The 21758-nt window shown below is 41.5% G+C and overlaps 3 non-coding genes across 3 annotated transcripts; all 3 read left to right on the top strand.

Annotated features, from left to right (window-relative positions):
* Window positions 1–9083: 9083 nt before the first annotated feature.
* Window positions 9084–9165, top strand: TRNAL-UAG (transfer RNA leucine (anticodon UAG)). Its single transcript has one exon. It is a non-coding gene; the product is annotated as a tRNA-Leu (tRNA).
* A 727-nt stretch (window positions 9166–9892) lies between these two features.
* Window positions 9893–9974, top strand: TRNAL-AAG (transfer RNA leucine (anticodon AAG)). The gene has a single exon. It is a non-coding gene; the product is annotated as a tRNA-Leu (tRNA).
* A 5523-nt stretch (window positions 9975–15497) lies between these two features.
* TRNAL-UAG (transfer RNA leucine (anticodon UAG)) lies at window positions 15498–15579 on the top strand. The gene has a single exon. It is a non-coding gene; the product is annotated as a tRNA-Leu (tRNA).
* The last annotated feature ends 6179 nt before the right edge of the window (window positions 15580–21758 follow it).

Below are 21758 nucleotides of genomic sequence, written 5' to 3' on the forward strand. Positions count from 1 at the left end.
TAAGCCACATCAGGGGCTCTGCAAACGCAACGTGACGCCCACAGAGCATTCCATCAAAGTCTGCATTTCAAAATGTCACTACTTCACTTCCGAGCCCCGGCATGTGCCCAAACAGTGGTTTACCCCCACATATGGGGTATCAGCGTACTCAGGAGAAACTGGACAACAACTTTTGGGGTCAAATTTCTCCTGTTACCCTTTGTAAAATAAAAAATTGCAGGCTAAAAGATCATTTTTGAGAAAATAATTTTTATTTTTTATTTTCATGGCTCTGCGTTATAAACTTCTGTGAAGCACTTGGGGGTTCAAAGTCCTCACCACACATCTAGATTAGTTCCTTTGGGGGTCTAGTTTCCAAAATGGGGTCATTTCTGGGGGATCTCCAATGTTTAGGCACACAGGGGCTCTCCAAACGTGACATGGTGTCCGCTAATGATTGGAGCTAATTTTCCATTTAAAAAGCCAAATGGCGTGCAATCCCTTCAGAGCCCTGCCGTGCGCCCAAACAGTGGTTTACCCCCACATATGGGGTATCAGCGTACTCAGGACAAAATGGACAACAATATTTGGGGTCCAATTTCTCCTATTATCCTTTGCAAAATAGGAAATTCCAGGCTAAAAAATCATTTTTGAGGAAAGAAAAATTATTTTTTATTTTCATGGCTCTGCGTTATAAACTTCTGTGAAGCACCTTGGGGTTTAAAGTGCTCAATATGCATCTAGATAAGTTCCTTGGGGGGTCTAGTTTCCAAAATGGGGTCACTTGTGGGGGAGCTCCAATGCATAGGCACACAGGGGCTCTCCAAACGTGACATGGTGTCCGCTAACAATTGGAGCTAATTTTCCATTCAAAAAGTCAAATGGCGCGCCTTCCCTTCCGAGCCCTGCCGTGTGCCCAAACAGTGGTTTACCCCCACATATTAGGTATCGGCGTACTCGGGAGAAATTGCCCAACAAATTTTATGATCCATTTTATCCTACTGCCCATGTGAAAATGAAAAAATTGAGGCGAAAATAATTTTTTTGTGAAAAAAAAGTACTTTTTCTTTTTAACAGATTAATTTGTGAAGCACCTGAGGGTTTAAAGTGCTCACTAGGCATCTAAATAAGTTCCTTGGGGGGTCTAGTTTCCAAAATGGGGTCACTTGTGGGGGAGCGCCAATGTTTAGGCACACAGGAGCTCTCCAAACGCGACATGGTGTCCGCTAACGATGGAAATAATTTTTCATTCAAAAAGTCAAATGGCGCTCCTTCCCTTCCGAGCCTTACCGTGTGCCCAAACAGTGGTTTACCCCCACATATGAGGTATCGGCGTACTCAGGAGAAATTTCCCAACACATTTTAGGATCCATTTTATCCTGTTGCCCATGTAAAAATGAAAAAATTGAGGCTAAAAGAATTTTTTTGTGAAAAAAAAGTACTTTTTCATTTTTACGGATCAATTTGTGAAACACCTGGGGGTTCAAAGTGCTCACTATGCATCTAGATAAGTTCCTTGGGGCGTCTAGTTTCCAAAATGGGGTCACTTGTGGGGGAGCTCCAATTTTTAGGCACACGGGGGCTCTCCAAACGTGACATGGTGTCCGCTAAAGAGTGGAGCCAATTTTTCATTCAAAAAGTCAAATGGCGCTCCTTCCCTTCCAAGCCCTGCCGTGCGCCCAAACAGTGGTTTACCCCCACATATGAGGTATCAGCATACTCAGGACAAATTGGACAACAACTTTCATGGTTCAGTTTCTCCTTTTTCCATTGGGAAAATAAAAAAATTGTTGCTAAAAGATAATTTTTGTGACTAAAAAGTTAAATGTTCATTTTTTCCTTCCATGTTGCTTCTGCTGCTGTGAAGCACCTGAAGGGTTAATAAACTTCTTGAATGTGGTTTTGAGTACCTTGAGGGGTGCAGTTTTTAGAATGGTGTCACTTTTGGGTATTTTCAGCCATATAGACCCCTCAAACTGACTTCAAATGTGAGGTGGTCCCTAAAAAAAATGGTTTTGTAAATTTCGTTGTAAAAATGACAAATCGCTGGTCAAATTTTAACCCTTATAACTTCCTAACAAAAAAAAATTTTGTTTCCAAAATTGTGCTGATGTAAAGGAAACATGTGGGAAATGTTATTTATTAACTATTTTGTGTCACATATCTCTCTGGCATAACAGAATAAAAATTCAAAATGTGAAAATTGCGAAATTTTCAAAATTTTCGCCAAATTTCCGTTTTTATCACAAATAAACGCAGAATTTATTGACCTAAATTTACAACTAACATGAAGCCCAATATGTCACGAAAAAACAATCTCAGAACCGCTAGGATCCGTTGAAGCGTTCCTGAGTTATTACCTCATAAAGGGACACTGGTCAGAATTGCAAAAAACGGCAAGGTCTTTAAGGTCAAAATAGGCTGGGTCATGAAGGGGTTAAGGATCAACTCACATCTGATCTCAAAAATAAGAATGGATTGTCTGAGCTCCTGGGATCCGCCCATGAAGGGGGGTAGGGGTCACACCTTCTATTCAATGGTTGGGTCCACCTGAAGATTCTAGACTGGTTGGCTCCTCTTAGTCTATCTAGTATGTACATATGACTAGCCACCTGCTGTGAGAAAGAATGGCTATTCTTCACTAGTGGTGTTGACAAACCTTAATTACATTATAGCTTAGGGCTGCAAGTATTGGGGGAAGGAGACATATTGTTACAGGTGAACTCCCAGCACAAGAAAATACATAAATTACAGCTAATAGAAACCAGAGAACAGTTACATACATCAAATGGCATATTATTCAAATACAGGACAGGGCAAAAGTACATATCATGACAGACATGTCTCTAAATATTAGGAAAAAAACAATAATTCTATCAACTGTTTTTATCTTAACCAGAAAGAAAACACTTAAGCAAATACAAAAGAAGATTAAAACACATGGGGTTCAAGAGAGGCCTGGATGTCTTCCTGGAGCAGAACAATATTGTATCATACAATTATTAGGTTCTGTAGAAGGACGTAGATCTGGGTATTTATTATGATGGAATATAGGCTGAACTGGATGGACAAATGTCTTTTTTCGGCCTTACTAACTATGTTACTATGTTACTATGTTACATGTAAGTTTTTATGTTAGTAAAATCATAAGAGTAAGTTCAAAACAATTTTCAAGCACATATCATACTGGCAGCAGTGGGATGAAAGCACATGCAAATTTTGTCTGTTATCATAATTATAAGAATCAGATCAAAAGATTTTCAAGAACTCATACTGCTGAGTCATACTCAGCATGATTAAGTAGGCTTCCTTAGAGTAAGTGAAGTACATTTGACAACATTTAAAATTAGTGCATGTTGGAAAAAGGGCATGTCTCTAAACATTAGGAAAAACCAATGATTCTATCAACGGTCTTTATCTTAACTGAAAACCGAAAAATCATACAAATACAAAAGAAGATTAGATCACATGCTAATTTGCATAGTAACATAGTAACATAGTTAGTAAGGCCGAAAAAAGACATTTGTCCATCCAGTTCAGCCTATATTCCATCATAATAAATCCCCAGATCTACGTCCTTCTACAGAACCTAATTGTATGATACAATATTGTTCTGCTCCAGGAAGACATCCAGGCCTCTCTTGAACCCCTCGACTGAGTTCGCCATCACCACCTCCTCAGGCAAGCAATTCCAGATTCTCACTGCCCTAACAGTAAAGAATCCTCTTCTATGTTGGTGGAAAAACCTTCTCTCCTCCAGACGCAAAGAATGCCCCCTTGTGCCCGTCACCTTCCTTGGTATAAACAGATCCTCAGCGAGATATTTGTATTGTCCCCTTATATACTTATACATGGTTATTAGATCGCCCCTCAGTCGTCTTTTTTCTAGACTAAATAATCCTAATTTCGCTAATCTATCTGGGTATTGTAGTTCTCCCATCCCCTTTATTAATTTTGTTGCCCTCCTTTGTACTCTCTCTAGTTCCATTATATCCTTCCTGAGCACCGGTGCCCAAAACTGGACACAGTACTCCATGTGCGGTCTAACTAGGGATTTGTACAGAGGCAGTATAATGCTCTCATCATGTGTATCCAGACCTCTTTTAATGCACCCCATGATCCTGTTTGCCTTGGCAGCTGCTGCCTGGCACTGGCTGCTCCAGGTAAGTTTATCATTAACTAGGATCCCCAAGTCCTTCTCCCTGTCAGATTTACCCAGTGGTTTCCCATTCAGTGTGTAATGGTGACATTGATTCCTTCTTCCCATGTGTATAACCTTACATTTATCATTGTTAAACCTCATCTGCCACCTTTCAGCCCAAGTTTCCAACTTATCCAGATCCATCTGTAGCAGAATACTATCTTCTCTTGTATTAACTACTTTACATAGTTTTGTATCATCTGCAAATATCGATATTTTACTGTGTAAACCTTCTACCAGATCATTAATGAATATGTTGAAGAGAACAGGTCCCAATACCGACCCCTGCGGTACCCCACTGGTCACAGCGACCCAGTTAGAGACTATACCATTTATAACCACCCTCTGCTTTCTATCACTAAGCCAGTTACTAACCCATTTACACACAATTTCCCCCAGACCAAGCATTCTCATTTTGTGTACCAACCTCTTGTGCGGCACGGTATCAAACGCTTTGGAAAAATCGAGATATACCACGTCCAATGACTCACCGTGGTCCAGCCTATAGCTTCTACTAACATACAAACTTACATGTGTTTTAATCTTCTTTTGTATTTGCTTAAGTGTTTTCTTTCTGGTTAAGATAAAAACAGTTGATAGAATTATTGTTTTTTTCCTAATATTTAGAGACATGTCTGTCATGATATGTACTTTTGCCCTGTCCTGTATTTGAATAATATGCCATTTGATGTATGCAACTGTTCTCTGGTTTCTATTAGCTGTAATTTATGTATTTTCTTGTGCTGGGAGTTCACCTGTAACAATATGTCTCCTTCCCCCAATACTTGCAGCCGTAGCTATAATGTAATTAAGGTTTGTCAACACCACTAGTGAAGAATAGCCATTCTTTCTCACAGCAGGTGGCTAGTCATATGTACATACTAGATAGACTAAGAGGAGCCGACCAGTCTAGAATCTTCAGGTGGACCCAACCATTGAATAGAAGGTGTGACCCCTACCCCCCTTCATGGGCGGATCCCAGGAGCTCAGATAATCCATTCTTATTTTTGAGATCAGATGTGAGTTGATCCTTAAAGGGGAAGGAGTGGGGATTCTTAGCTGAGGCAAGACCCCACGTCCATCTGTGACTGCGGAAGCGTACGGGATGAGACTTGAGCTGAGGACATATCTCGTCGTTCGTGAGATTGTTTTGGGATCCCTTGGACTCATGTGGACTATTGCTTTGTTAGCTGGCACAAGGATTATCTGGAGGTGCCCCCGAATCTGTTCTGTTGGACTCGTGGAAGGACTATTGTTTCGTTTATCGGGTGCGGGATTACTGGAAAGCACCTCCAGATCTGTTTATTTCCTTGGGCTTATTGTGGACTTCTGGTGGACTTGAAGGACATTATGGATATTTGATGTTGTATGCTCCCTGTTTTAATAAATCTCATTGGATCATCCCTCGGCCTGTTGTCCCTTCCTGCTCTGCTGTACACCCCGTCACAAACTGGTTGGCAGCAGTGGGATCAGAGCAGAAGGAATGGAGGACAAAGGCCCATCACCATTGGGAACCAGCACCGCAGAGTACAAGAGCTGGACTGCGATGAACCTACAAACAAAGGCCCATGAAGTAGGAGTCCGTTTTAAAGGACTCTCCAAGGAGCAGCTAATTGAGGCTTTGGAAGGAGTTCGCCTGCAAGATGACACTGAGGAAGGATCCTCACAGCAAATGGAGGAAAGACTGCAGCCGGAGGTAAATACCCAAAAAAGTCAGTGGGTTGTGTGGTACGAGGAGGAGTTGGCATTTCTGGGAGAAGAGGCCACCATAGACGATAAGAGGAAGGCCATTCACAGAGCTCAGGAGATGGCATTGCTGGAGCAGATCGCTTTGGAAGCAGCTAGAAGCTCCAGACAGACTGTAACCTCAGCACCCACCATGAGGGAACTCCCCAGAGTGTCCCACAAAGACTTTAAGCCCTTTAATGAGGCTGCAGGCGACATTGAGGGCTTCTTCCAGGACTTTGAGCATCAGTGTTGATTAATGGAAGTCCCGGAAAGGGAGCGAGTTCGACATCTTGTGGGGTTCTTAGAGGGTGGAGCTGCTGAAGCCTATAGAGCTATGGACCCTCGGGGGAACTGTGAGTATGCGGCGATTAAACAGACTATTCTAGAACATAATGCTATGTTAAACCTTGTTATCTTATTCTTATAATTATGCTAACATACAAAATTAGCATATGCTTTAATCCCACTGCTGCCAGTATTATGCGGTCTTGAAATGATTTTGTACTTATTCTTATGATTTTGCTAACATGCAAATTAACGTGATTTAATCTTTTGTATTTGTATAATTTTGCGGTTTTCAGTTAAGATAAGGAATCGTAAAAATCATGCTGTTAAAGGTAGCATGGCCGAGTGGTCTAAGGCGCTGAAATTAGGCTCCAGTATCTTTGGAGGCGTGGGTTCAAATCCCACTGCTGCACTTCAGAACATTTTGATCTAATTCAAATGATTTTGTATTTGCATGAGTGTGTGGATTTCTGTTTAGGAAAAGACAGTTGATAGAATCATTGGTTTTTCCTATTGTTTAGAGACTTAACCATTTTAAAACAGACCGGTAGGTTCAAATCCCACTGCTGCCAGTAGTAAGAGTTCCTTAAAACCTTTTTATCTTATTCTTACAACTATGCTAACATACAAATTTAGCATATGCTTTAATCCCACTGCTGCCAGTATTATGAGGTCTTGAAATGTTTTTGTACTTATTCTTATGATTTTGCTAACATGCAAATTAGCATGTGATCTAATCTTCTTTTGTATTTGTATGATTTTTCGGTTTTTGGTTAAGATAAAGACCGTTGATAGAATCATTGGTTTTTCCTAATGTTTAGAGACATGCCCTTTTTCCAACATGCACTAATTTTAAATGTTGTCAAATGTACTTCACTTACTCTAAGGAAGCTTACTTAATCATGCTGAGTATGACTCAGCAGTATGAGTTCTTGAAAATCTTTTGATCTTATTCTTATAATTATGAAAACAGACAAAATTTGCACGTGCTTTCATCCCACTGCTGCCAGTATGATATGTGCTTGAAAATTGTTTTGAACTTATTCTTATGATTTTACTAACATACAAACTTACATGTGTTTTAATCTTCTTTTGTATTTGCTTAAGTGTTTTCTTTCTGGTTAAGATAAAAACAGTTGATAGAATTATTGTTTTTTTCCTAATATTTAGAGACATGTCTGTCATGATATGTACTTTCGCCCTGTCCTGTATTTGAATAATATGCCATTTGATGTATGTAACTGTTCTCTGGTTTCTATTAGCTGTAATTTATGTATTTTCTTGTGCTGGGAGTTCACCTGTAACAATATCTCTCCTTCCCCCAATACTTGCAGCCCTAAGCTATAATGTAATTAACGTTTGTCAACACCACTAGTGAAGAATAGCCATTCTTTCTCACAGCAGGTGGCTAGTCATATGTACATACTAGATAGACTAAGAGGAGCCGACCAGTCTAGAATCTTCAGGTGGACCCAACCATTGAATAGAAGGTGTGACCCCTACCCCCCTTCATGGGCGGATCCCAGGAGCTCAGATAATCCATTCTTATTTTTGAGATCAGATGTGAGTTGATCCTTAAAGGGGAAGGAGTGGGGATTCTTAGCTGAGGCAAGACCCCACGTCCATCTGTGACTGCGGAAACGTACGGGATGAGACTTGAGCTGAGGACATATCTCGTCGTTCGTGAGATTGTTTTGGGATCCCTTGGACTCATGTGGACTATTGCTTTGTTAGCTGGCACAAGGATTATCTGGAGGTGCCCCCGAATCTGTTCTGTTGGACTCGTGGAAGGACTATTGTTTCGTTTATCGGGTGCGGGATTACTGGAAAGCACCTCCAGATCTGTTTATTTCCTTGGGCTTATTGTGGACTTCTGGTGGACTTGAAGGACATTATGGATATTTGATGTTGAATGCTCCCTAATTTAATAAATCTCATTGGATCATCCCTCGGCCTGTTGTCCCTTCCTGCTCTGCTGTACACCCCGTCACAAACTGGTTGGCAGCAGTGGGATCAGAGCAGAAGGAATGGAGGACAAAGGCCCATCAACATTGGGAACCAGCACCGCAGAGTACAAGAGCTGGACTGCGATGAACCTACAAACAAAGGCCCATGAAGTAGGAGTCCGTTTTAAAGGACTCTCCAAGGAGCAGCTAATTGAGGCTTTGGAAGGAGTTCGCCTGCAAGATGACACTGAGGAAGGATCCTCACAGCAAATGGAGGAAAGACTGCAGCCGGAGGTAAATACCCAAAAAAGTCAGTGGGTTGTGTGGTACGAGGAGGAGTTGGCATTTCTGGGAGAAGAGGCCACCATAGACGATAAGAGGAAGGCCATTCACAGAGCTCAGGAGATGGCATTGCTGGAGCAGATCACTTTGGAAGCAGCTAGAAGCTCCAGACAGACTGTAACCTCAGCACCCACCATGAGGGAACTCCCCAGAGTGTCCCACAAAGACTTTAAGCCCTTTAATGAGGCTGCAGGCGACATTGAGGGCTTCTTCCAGGACTTTGAGCATCAGTGTTGATTAATGGAAGTCCCGGAAAGGGAGCGAGTTCGACATCTTGTGGGGTTCTTAGAGGGTGGAGCTGCTGAAGCCTATAGAGCTATGGACCCTCGGGGGAACTGTGAGTATGCGGCGATTAAACAGACTATTCTAGAACATAATGCTATGTTAAACCTTGTTATCTTATTCTTATAATTATGCTAACATACAAAATTAGCATATGCTTTAATCCCACTGCTGCCAGTATTATGCGGTCTTGAAATGCTTTTGTACTTATTTTTATGATTTTGCTAACATGCAAATTAACATGTGATTTAATCTTTTGCATTTGTATAATTTTGCGGTTTTCAGTTAAGATAAGGAATCGTAAAAATCATGCTGTTAAAGGTAGCATGGCCGAGTGGTCTAAGGCGCTGGACTTAGGCTCCAGTCTCTTTGGAGGCGTGGGTTCAAATCCCACTGCTGCCAGTGTATTTCTACTTTGAAACTTTTTAGCTTATATTTATGATTTTGCTAATAGAAAAATTAGCATGTGTTTTATTATTTTGTATTTGTATGAGTCCATGCTTTGCTGTTTTGCAAAAGACAGTAGATAGAATCATTGCTTTTTCCTTTTTGCTTAGAGACCTATCCATTTTCCACCTTGAAGAAGTTAAACTGTAGGAAAATTCACTAAACTTACTCTAAGGAAGCTTTTTTTATGTAGTATGTTAGGGTAGCATGGCCGAGCGGTCTACGGCGCTGGATTAAGGCTCCAGTCTCTTCAGAGGCGTGGGTTCAAATCCCACTGCTGCCAGTAGGTCTTCAGAACATTTTGATCTAATTCAAATGATTTTGTATTTGCATGAGTGTGTGGGTTTCTGTTTAGGAAAAGACAGTTGATAGAATCATTGTTTTTTCCTATTGTTTAGAGACTTAACCATTTTACAACAGACCTGTAGGTTTAAATCCCACTGCTGCCAGTAGTAAGAGTTCCTTAAAACCTTTTTATCTTATTCTTATACATACGCTAATATACAAAATTAGCATATGCTTTAATCCCACTGCTGCCAGTATTATGCGGTCTTGAAATGTTTTTGTACTTATTCTTATGATTTTGCTAACATGCAAATTAACATGTGATTTAATCTTTTGTATTTGTATAATTTTGTGGTTTTCAGTTAAGATAAGGAATCTTAAAAATCATGCTGCTAAAGGTAGCATGGCCGAGCGGTCTAAGGCGCTGGATTAAGGCTCCAGTCTCTTCAGAGGCGTGGGTTCAAATCCCACTGCTGCCAGTAGGTATTCAGAACCTTTTGATCTAATTCTAATGATTTTGTATTTGCATGAGTGTGTGGATTTCTGTTTAGGAAAAGACAGTTGATAGAATCATTGGTTTTTCCTATTGTTTAGAGACTTAACCATTTTACAACAGACCTGTAGGTTCAAATCCCACTGCTGCCAGTAGTAAGAGTTCCTTTAAAACCTTTTTATCTTATTCTTATAACTATGCTAACATACAAAATTAGCATATGCTTTAATCCCACTGCTGCCAGTATTATGAGGTCTTGAAATGTTTTTGTACTTATTCTTATGATTTTGCTAACATGCAAATTAGCATGTGATCTAATCTTCTTTTGTATTTGTATGATTTTTCGGTTTTCGGTTAAGATAAAGACCGTTGATAGAATCATTGGTTTTTCCTAATGTTTAGAGACATGCCCTTTTTCCAACATGCACTAATTTTAAATGTTGTCAAATGTACTTCACTTACTCTAAGGAAGCCTACTTAATCATGCTGAGTATGACTCAGCAGTATGAGTTCTTGAAAATCTTTTGATCTTATTCTTATAATTATGAAAACAGACAAAATTTGCATGTGCTTTCATCCCACTGCTGCCAGTATGATATGTGCTTGAAAATTGTTTTGAACTTACTCTTATGATTTTACTAACATACAAACTTACATGTGTTTTAATCTTCTTTTGTATTTGCTTAAGTGTTTTCTTTCTGGTTAAGATAAAAACAGTTGATAGAATTATTGTTTTTTTCCTAATATTTAGAGACATGTCTGTCATGATATGTACTTTTGCCCTGTCCTGTATTTGAATAATATGCCATTTGATGTATGTAACTGTTCTCTGGTTTCTATTAGCTGTAATTTATGTATTTTCTTGTGCTGGGAGTTCACCTGTAACAATATGTCTCCTTCCCCCAATACTTGCAGCCCTAAGCTATAATGTAATTAAGGTTTGTCAACACCACTAGTGAAGAATAGCCATTCTTTCTCACAGCAGGTGGCTAGTCATATGTACATACTAGATAGACTAAGAGGAGCCGACCAGTCTAGAATCTTCAGGTGGACCCAACCATTGAATAGAAGGTGTGACCCCTACCCCCCTTCATGGGCGGATCCCAGGAGCTCAGATAATCCATTCTTATTTTTGAGATCAGATGTGAGTTGATCCTTAAAGGGGAAGGAGTGGGGATTCTTAGCTGAGGCAAGACCCCACGTCCATCTGTGACTGCGGAAGCGTACGGGATGAGACTTGAGCTGAGGACATATCTCGTCGTTCGTGAGATTGTTTTGGGATCCCTTGGACTCATGTGGACTATTGCTTTGTTAGCTGGCACAAGGATTATCTGGAGGTGCCCCCGAATCTGTTCTGTTGGACTCGTGGAAGGACTATTGTTTCGTTTATCGGGTGCGGGATTACTGGAAAGCACCTCCAGATCTGTTTATTTCCTTGGGCTTATTGTGGACTTCTGGTGGACTTGAAGGACATTATGGATATTTGATGTTGTATGCTCCCTGCTTTAATAAATCTCATTGGATCATCCCTCGGCCTGTTGTCCCTTCCTGCTCTGCTGTACACCCCGTCACAAACTGGTTGGCAGCAGTGGGATCAGAGCAGAAGGAATGGAGGACAAAGGCCCATCAACATTGGGAACCAGCACCGCAGAGTACAAGAGCTGGACTGCGATGAACCTACAAACAATGGCCCATGAAGTAGGAGTCCGTTTTAAAGGACTCTCCAAGGAGCAGCTAATTGAGGCTTTGGAAGGAGTTCGCCTGCAAGATGACACTGAGGAAGGATCCTCACAGCAAATGGAGGAAAGACTGCAGCCGGAGGTAAATACCCAAAAAAGTCAGTGGGTTGTGTGGTACGAGGAGGAGTTGGCATTTCTGGGAGAAGAGGCCACCATAGACGATAAGAGGAAGGCCATTCACAGAGCTCAGGAGATGGCATTGCTGGAGCAGATCGCTTTGGAAGCAGCTAGAAGCTCCAGACAGACTGTAACCTCAGCACCCACCATGAGGGAACTCCCCAGAGTGTCCCACAAAGACTTTAAGCCCTTTAATGAGGCTGCAGGCGACATTGAGGGCTTCTTCCAGGACTTTGAGCATCAGTGTTGATTAATGGAAGTACCGGAAAGGGAGCGAGTTCGACATCTTGTGGGGTTCGTAGAGGGTGGAGCTGCTGAAGCCTATAGAGCTATGGACCCTCAGGGGAACTGTGAGTATGCGGCGATTAAACAGACTATTCTAGAACATTATGCTATGTTAAACCTTGTTATCTTATTCTTATAATTATGCTAACATACAAAATTAGCATATGCTTTAATCCCACTGCTGCCAGTATTATGCGGTCTTGAAATGTTTTTGTACTTATTCTTATGATTTTGCTAACATGCAAATTAACGTGATTTAATCTTTTGTATTTGTATAATTTTGCGGTTTTCAGTTAAGATAAGGAATCGTAAAAATCATGCTGTTAAAGGTAGCATGGCCGAGTGGTCTAAGGCGCTGAAATTAGGCTCCAGTATATTTGGAGGCGTGGGTTCAAATCCCACTGCTGCACTTCAGAACATTTTGATCTAATTCAAATGATTTTGTATTTGCATGAGTGTGTGGGTTTCTGTTTAGGAAAAGACAGTTGATAGAATCATTGTTTTTTCCTATTGTTTAGAGACTTAACCATTTTACAACAGACCTGTAGGTTTAAATCCCACTGCTGCCAGTAGTAAGAGTTCCTTAAAACCTTTTTATCTTATTCTTATACATACGCTAATATACAAAATTAGCATATGCTTTAATCCCACTGCTGCCAGTATTATGCGGTCTTGAAATGTTTTTGTACTTATTCTTATGATTTTGCTAACATGCAAATTAACATGTGATTTAATCTTTTGTATTTGTATAATTTTGTGGTTTTCAGTTAAGATAAGGAATCTTAAAAATCATGCTGCTAAAGGTAGCATGGCCGAGCGGTCTAAGGGGCTGGATTAAGGCTCCAGTCTCTTCAGAGGCGTGGGTTCAAATCCTACTGCTGCCAGTAGGTCTTCAGAACCTTTTGATCTAATTCTTATGATTTTGTATTTGCATGAGTGTGTGGATTTCTGTTTAGGAAAAGACAGTTGATAGAATCATTGGTTTTTCCTATTGTTTAGAGACTTAACCATTTTAAAACAGACCGGTAGGTTCAAATCCCACTGCTGCCAGTAGTAAGAGTTCCTTAAAACCTTTTTATCTTATTCTTACAACTATGCTAACATACAAAATTAGCATATGCTTTAATCCCACTGCTGCCAGTATTATGAGGTCTTGAAATGTTTTTGTACTTATTCTTATGATTTTGCTAACATGCAAATTAGCATGTGATCTAATCTTCTTTTGTATTTGTATGATTTTTCGGTTTTTGGTTAAGATAAAGACCGTTGATAGAATCATTGGTTTTTCCTAATGTTTAGAGACATGCCCTTTTTCCAACATGCACTAATTTTAAATGTTGTCAAATGTACTTCACTTACTCTAAGGAAGCTTAGTTAATCATGCTGAGTATGACTCAGCAGTATGAGTTCTTGAAAATCTTTTGATCTTATTCTTATAATTATGAAAACAGACAAAATTTGCATGTGCTTTCATCCCACTGCTGCCAGTATGATATGTGCTTGAAAATTGTTTTGAACTTACTCTTATGATTTTACTAACATACAAACTTACATGTGTTTTAATCTTCTTTTGTATTTGCTTAAGTGTTTTCTTTCTGGTTAAGATAAAAACAGTTGATAGAATTATTGTTTTTTTCCTAATATTTAGAGACATGTCTGTCATGATATGTACTTTCGCCCTGTCCTGTATTTGAATAATATGCCATTTGATGTATGTAACTGTTCTCTGGTTTCTATTAGCTGTAATTTATGTATTTTCTTGTGCTGGGAGTTCACCTGTAACAATATCTCTCCTTCCCCCAATACTTGCAGCCCTAAGCTATAATGTAATTAACGTTTGTCAACACCACTAGTGAAGAATAGCCATTCTTTCTCACAGCAGGTGGCTAGTCATATGTACATACTAGATAGACTAAGAGGAGCCGACCAGTCTAGAATCTTCAGGTGGACCCAACCATTGAATAGAAGGTGTGACCCTTACCCCCCTTCATGGGCGGATCCCAGGAGCTCAGATAATCCATTCTTATTTTTGAGATCAGATGTGAGTTGATCCTTAAAGGGGAAGGAGTGGGGATTCTTAGCTGAGGCAAGACCCCACGTCCATCTGTGACTGCGGAAGCGTACGGGATGAGACTTGAGCTGAGGACATATCTCGTCGTTCGTGAGATTGTTTTGGGATCCCTTGGACTCATGTGGACTATTGCTTTGTTAGCTGGCACAAGGATTATCTGGAGGTGCCCCCGAATCTGTTCTGTTGGACTCGTGGAAGGACTATTGTTTCGTTTATCGGGTGCGGGATTACTGGAAAGCACCTCCAGATCTGTTTATTTCCTTGGGCTTATTGTGGACTTCTGGTGGACTTGAAGGACATTATGGATATTTGATGTTGAATGCTCCCTGCTTTAATAAATCTCATTGGATCATCCCTCGGCCTGTTGTCCCTTCCTGCTCTGCTGTACACCCCATCACAAACTGGTTGGCAGCAGTGGGATCAGAGCAGAAGGAATGGAGGACAAAGGCCCATCAACATTGGGAACCAGCACCGCAGAGTACAAGAGCTGGACTGCGATGAACCTACAAACAAAGGCCCATGAAGTAGGAGTCCGTTTTAAAGGACTCTCCAAGGAGCAGCTAATTGAGGCTTTGGAAGGAGTTCGCCTGCAAGATGACACTGAGGAAGGATCCTCACAGCAAATGGAGGAAAGACTGCAGCCGGAGGTAAATACCCAAAAAAGTCAGTGGGTTGTGTGGTACGAGGAGGAGTTGGCATTTCTGGGAGAAGAGGCCACCATAGACGATAAGAGGAAGGCCATTCACAGAGCTCAGGAGATGGCATTGCTGGAGCAGATCACTTTGGAAGCAGCTAGAAGCTCCAGACAGACTGTAACCTCAGCACCCACCATGAGGGAACTCCCCAGAGTGTCCCACAAAGACTTTAAGCCCTTTAATGAGGCTGCAGGCGACATTGAGGGCTTCTTCCAGGACTTTGAGCATCAGTGTTGATTAATGGAAGTCCCGGAAAGGGAGCGAGTTCGACATCTTGTGGGGTTCTTAGAGGGTGGAGCTGCTGAAGCCTATAGAGCTATGGACCCTCGGGGGAACTGTGAGTATGCGGCGATTAAACAGACTATTCTAGAACATAATGCTATGTTAAACCTTGTTATCTTATTCTTATAATTATGCTAACATACAAAATTAGCATATGCTTTAATCCCACTGCTGCCAGTATTATGCGGTCTTGAAATGTTTTTGTACTTATTCTTATGATTTTGCTAACATGCAAATTAACATGTGATTTAATCTTTTGTATTTGTATAATTTTGCGGTTTTCAGTTAAGATAAGGAATCGTAAAAATAATGCTGTTAAAGGTAGCATGGCCGAGTGGTCTAAGGCGCTGGACTTAGGCTCCAGTCTCTTTGGAGGCGTGGGTTCAAATCCCACTGCTGCCAGTGTATTTCTACTTTGAAACTTTTTAGCTTATATTTATGATTTTGCAAATAGAAAAATTAGCATGTGTTTTATTATTTTGTATTTGTATGAGTCCATGCTTTGCTGTTTTGCAAAAGACAGTAGATAGAATCATTGCTTTTTCCTTTTTGCTTAGAGACCTATCCATTTTCCACCTTGAAGAAGTTAAACTGTAGGAAAATTCACTAAAATTACTCTAAGGAAGCTTTTTTTATGTAGTATATTAGGGTAGCATGGCCGAGCGGTCTATGGCGCTGGATTAAGGCTCCAGTCTCTTCAGAGGCGTGGGTTCAAATCCCACTGCTGCCAGTAGGTCTTCAGAACATTTTGATCTAATTCAAATGATTTTGTATTTGCATGAGTGTGTGGGTTTCTGTTTAGGAAAAGACAGTTGATAGAATCATTGTTTTTTCCTATTGTTTAGAGACTTAACCATTTTACAACAGACCTGTAGGTTTAAATCCCACTGCTGCCAGTAGTAAGAGTTCCTTAAAACCTTTTTATCTTAATCTTATAACTATGCTAACATACAAAATTAGCATATGCTTTAATCCCACTGCTGCCAGTATTATGAGGTCTTGAAATGTTTTTGTACTTATTCTTATGATTTTGCTAACATGCAAATTAGCATGTGATCTAATCTTCTTTTGTATTTGTATGATTTTTCGGTTTTCGGTTAAGATAAAGACCGTTCATAGAATCATTGGTTTTTCCTAATGTTTAGAGACATGCCCTTTTTCCAACATGCACTAATTTTAAATGTTGTCAAATGTACTTCACTTACTCTAAGGAAGCCTACTTAATCATGCTGAGTATGACTCAGCAGTATGAGTTCTTGAAAATCTTTTGATCTTATTCTCATAATTATGAAAACAGACAAAATTTGCATGTGCTTTCATCCCACTGCTGCCAGTATGATATGTGCTTGAAAATTGTTTTGAACGTACTCTTATGATTTTACTAACATACAAACTTACATGTGTTTTAATCTTCTTTTGTATTTGCTTAAGTGTTTTCTTTCTGGTTAAGATAAAAACAGTTGATAGAATTATTGTTTTTTTCCTAATATTTAGAGACATGTCTGTCATGATATGTACTTTTGCCCTGTCCTGTATTTGAATAATATGCCATTTGATGTATGTAACTGTTCTCTGGTTTCTATTAGCTGTAATTTATGTATTTTCTTGTGCAGGGAGTTCACCTGTAACAATATGTCTCCTTCCCCCAATACTTGCAGCCCTAAGCTATAATGTAATTAAGGTTTGTCAACACCACTAGTGAAGAATAGCCATTCTTTCTCACAGCAGGTGGCTAGTCATATGTACATACTAGATAGACTAAGAGGAGCCCACCAGTCTAGAATCTTCAGGTGGACCCAACCATTGAATAGAAGGTGTGACCCCCACCCCCCTTCATGGGCGGATCCCAGGAGCTCAGACAATCCATTCTTATTTTTGAGATCAGATGTGAGTTGATCCTTAAAGGGGAAGGAGTGGGGATTCTTAGCTGAGGCAAGACCCCACGTCCATCTGTGACTGCGGAAGCGAACGGGATGAGACTTGAGCTGAGGACATATCTCGTCGTTCGTGAGATTGTTTTGGCATCCCTTGGACTCATGTGGACTATTGCTTTGTTAGCTGGCACAAGGATTATCTGGAGGTGCCCCCGAATCTGTTCTGTTGGACTCGTGGAAGGACTATTGTTTCGTTTATCGGGTGCGGGATTACTGGAAAGCATCTCCAGATCTGTTTATTTACTTGGGCTTATTGTGGACTTCTGGTGGACCTGAAGGACATTATATATATTTGATGTTGTATGCTCCCTGCTTTAATAAATCTCATTGGATCATCCCTCGGCCCGTTGTCCCTTCCTGCTCTGCTGTACACCCCGTCACAAACTGGTTGGCAGCAGTGGGATCAGAGCAGAAGGAATGGAGGACAAAGGCCCATCAACATTGGGAACCAGCACCGCAGAGTACAAGAGCTGGACTGCGATGAACCTACAAACAAAGGCCCATGAAGTAGGAGTCCGTTTTAAAGGACTCTCCAAGGAGCAGCTAATTGAGGCTTTGGAAGGAGTTCGCCTGCAAGATGACACTGAGGAAGGATCCTCACAGCAAATGGAGGAAAGACTGCAGCCGGAGGTAAATACCCAAAAAAGTCAGTGGGTTGTGTGGTACGAGGAGGAGTTGGCATTTCTGGGAGAAGAGGCCACCATAGACGATAAGAGGAAGGCCATTCACAGAGCTCAGGAGATGGCATTAACATAGTAACATAGTTAGTAAGGCCGAAAAAAGACATTTGTCTGTTGTGAATTCTGTGGTCACAAGTGGTATTGCAGTCTCTGGGCGTCCTCCCTCAGGTGTTTTGGTGAGCTCGTTGGCTGCCTTGCTATTTAGCTCCACCTGAGTCTGTCTTCCTTGCTCCTTGTCAATGTTCCAGTGTTGGATCTGAGCTACTGCATCTTTCCTTGGGCCTGCTGCTCTGCTAGATAAGTGCTTCTAGTTTGTTTTCTGTTTTTTCTGTCCAGCTTGTTATTATCTTTTGCTGGAAGCTCTGAGAAGCAAAGGGGTGCACCGCCGTGCTGTTAGTTCGGCACGGTGGGTCTTTTTTGCCCCTTTGCGTGGTTTTCGTTTTAGGGTTTTTTGTAGACTGCATAGTTCTCTTTGCTATCCTCGCTCTGTCTAGAATATCGGGCCTCACTTTGCTGAATCTATTTCATTCCTACGTTTGTCTTTTCATCTTGCTAACAGTCATTATATGTGGGGGCTGCCTATTCCTTTGGGGTATTTCTCTGAGGTAAGTCAGGCTTGTATTTCTATCTTCAGGCTAGTCAGCTCCTCAGGCAGTGCCGAGTTGCATAGGTAGTGATAGGCGCAATCCACTGCTGCTTCCAGTTGTGTGAGGACAGTTCAGGTACTGCAGTCTACAGAGATTCCACGTCTCAGAGCTTGTCCTATTGTTTTGGGTTTTTGCCAGATCTCTGTATGTGCGCTGATTACTGCACGCTGTGTTGCCTGATTGCCAGCCATAACAGTACAAGGAGCCAATTCAATGATTTCCAATAGAGGGAAAAAAGAAATCCTGACATCATTTTTTTTTCTTAGCTCTGTCTTCAGTCTTTTTTTTCCCCTAGACATTAGAGTGCTTCAGGACACAGCTGTGGACATGGATATTCAGGCTCTGTGCTCCTCAATGGATAATCTCGTTGTAAATGTACAAAAGATTCAAGATACTATTGATCAGAAATCGATGCTAGAACCAAGAATTCCGATTCCTGATTTGTTTTTTGGTGACAGAACTAAGTTCCTGAGCTTCAGAAATAATTGTAAGCTATTTTTGGCCTTGAAACCTCATTCTTCTGGTAATCCTATTCAACAGGTTTTGATTATTATTTCTTTTTTGCGCGGCGACCCACAGGACTGGGCGTTTTCTCTTGCACCAGGAGATTCTGCATTGAGTAATATTGATGCATTTTTCCAGGCGCTGGGATTGCTTTACGATGAGCCTAATTCAGTGGATCAAGCTGAGAAAAATCTGCTGGCTTTATGCCAGGGTCAGGATGATGTAGAACTATATTGTCAGAAATTTAGAAAATGGTCAATACTCACTCTGTGGAATGAATCTGCACTAGCGGCTTTGTTCAGAAAGGGTCTCTCTGAAGCTCTTAAGGATGTAATGGTGGGATTTCCTATGCCTGCTGGTTTGAATGAGTCTATGTCCTTGGCCATTCAGATCGGTCGTCGCTTGCGCGAGCGTAAATCTGTGCACCATCTGGCGGTATTGTCTGAGAGTAAGCCTGAGCCTATGCAGTGCAACAGGACTATGACTAAAGTAGAACGGCACGAACACAGACGTCTGAACAGACTGTGTTTCTATTGTGGTGATTCTACTCATGCTATTTCTAATTGTCCTAAACGCACTAGGCGGTTCGATAGCTCTGCCGTTATTGGTACTGTACAGTCCAAATTCCTTTTGTCCATTACCTTAATGTGCTCTTTGTCATCATATTCTGTCATGGCGTTTGTGGATTCAGGCGCTGCCCTGAATCTGATGGATTTGGATTATGCTAAACGTTGTGGATTTTTCTTGGAGCCTTTGCGGTGTCCTATTCCGTTGAGAGGAATTGATGCTACACCTCTGGCCAAGAATAAGCCTCAGTACTGGGCCCAGCTGACCATGTGCATGGCTCCTGCACATCAGGAAGTTATTCGCTTTTTGGTACTGCATAATTTGCATGATGTGGTCGTGTTGGGGTTGCCATGGCTACAAACCCATAATCCAGTATTGGATTGGAACTCTATGTCGGTAACCAGCTGGGGTTGTCAGGGAGTACATGGTGATGTTCCATTTTTGTCTATTTCGTCATCCATTCCTTCTGACATCCCAGAGTTCTTGTCGGACTTTCAGGATGTATTTGAAGAGTCCAAGTCTGATGCCCTTCCTCCGCATAGGAATTGTGATTGTGCTATCGATTTGATTCCTGGTAGTAAATTCCCTAAGGGTCGTTTATTTAATTTGTCCGTACCTGAACACACCGCTATGCGCAGTTATGTGAAGGAGTCCCTGGAGAAGGGACATATTCGCCCATCGTCGTCACCATTGGGAGCAGGGTTCTTTTTTGTAGCCAAGAAGGATGGTTCGCTAAGACCGTGTATTGATTACCGCCTTCTTAATAAGATCACTGTTAAGTTTCAGTATCCCTTGCCATTGATTTCTGACTTGTTTGCTCGGATTAAGGGGGCTAGTTGGTTTACTAAGATTGATCTTCGTGGTGCGTATAATCTGGTGAGAATCAGGCAGGGAGATGAATGGAAAACGGCATTTAATACGCCCGAGGGTCATTTTGAGTATCTGGTGATGCCGTTCGGACTTGCCAATGCTCCATCTGTTTTTCAGTCTTTTATGCATGACATTTTTCGTGAGTATCTGGATAAATTCTTGATTGTTTACTTGGATGACATTTTGATCTTCTCAGATGATTGGGAGTCTCATGTAAAGCAAGTCAGAATGGTTTTCCAGGTACTGCGTGCTAATTCCTTGTTTGTGAAGGGATCAAAGTGTCTCTTCGGTGTGCAGAAAGTTTCATTTTTGGGGTTCATCTTTTCCCCTTCTACTATCGAGATGGATCCGGTTAAGGTTCAGGCCATCCAGGATTGGACTCAGCCGACATCTCTAAAAAGTTTGCAGAAATTCCTGGGCTTTGCTAATTTTTATCGTCGCTTCATCTGTAATTTTTCTAGCATTGCCAGACCATTGACCGATTTGACCAAGAAGGGTGCTGATTTGGTTAATTGGTCTTCTGCTGCCGTGGAAGCTTTTCAGGAGTTGAAGCGTCGTTTTTGCTGTGCCCCTGTGTTGTGTCAACCTGATGTTTCTCTTCCGTTCCAGGTCGAGGTTGATGCTTCTGAGATTGGTGCAGGGGCGGTTTTGTCACAGAGAGGTTCTGGTTGCTCAGTGTTCAAACCATGTGCTTTCTTTTCCAGGAAATTTTCTGCTGCTGAGCGTAATTATGATGTGGGCAACCGAGAGTTGCTGGCCATGAAGTGGGCATTCGAGGAGTGGCGTCATTGGCTTGAGGGTGCTAAGCATCGCGTGGTGGTTTTGACTGATCATAAGAACCTTACTTATCTTGAGTCTGCCAAGCGCTTGAATCCTAGACAGGCCCGTTGGTCGTTATTTTTTGCTCGTTTTGATTTTGTGATTTCATACCTTCCGGGCTCTAAAAATGTGAAGGCGGATGCTCTGTCTAGGAGTTTTGTGCCCGACTCTCCGGGGTTATCTGAGCCGGCGAGTATCCTCAAGGAAGGAGTCATTGTGTCTGCCATCTCCCCTGATTTGCGGAGAGTGTTGCAGAAATTTCAGGCTAATAAACCTGATCGTTGTCCGGCCGAGAAACTGTTCGTCCCTGATAGGTGGACTAGTAAAGTTATCTCTGAACTTCATTGTTCGGTGCTGGCCGGTCATCCAGGAATCTTTGGTACCAGGGAGTTGGTTGCTAGATCCTTTTGGTGGCCGTCTCTGTCGCGGGATGTGCGTGCTTTTGTGCAGTCCTGTGGAATTTGTGCTAGGGCTAAGCCCTGCTGTTCACGTGCCAGTGGGTTGCTTTTGCCCTTGCCGGTCCCGAAGAGGCCTTGGACACATATTTCGATGGATTTCAT

This window comes from Ranitomeya imitator, chromosome 4 (assembly GCF_032444005.1).
Source record: "Ranitomeya imitator isolate aRanImi1 chromosome 4, aRanImi1.pri, whole genome shotgun sequence".
Taxonomy (NCBI): Eukaryota; Metazoa; Chordata; class Amphibia; order Anura; family Dendrobatidae; genus Ranitomeya; species Ranitomeya imitator.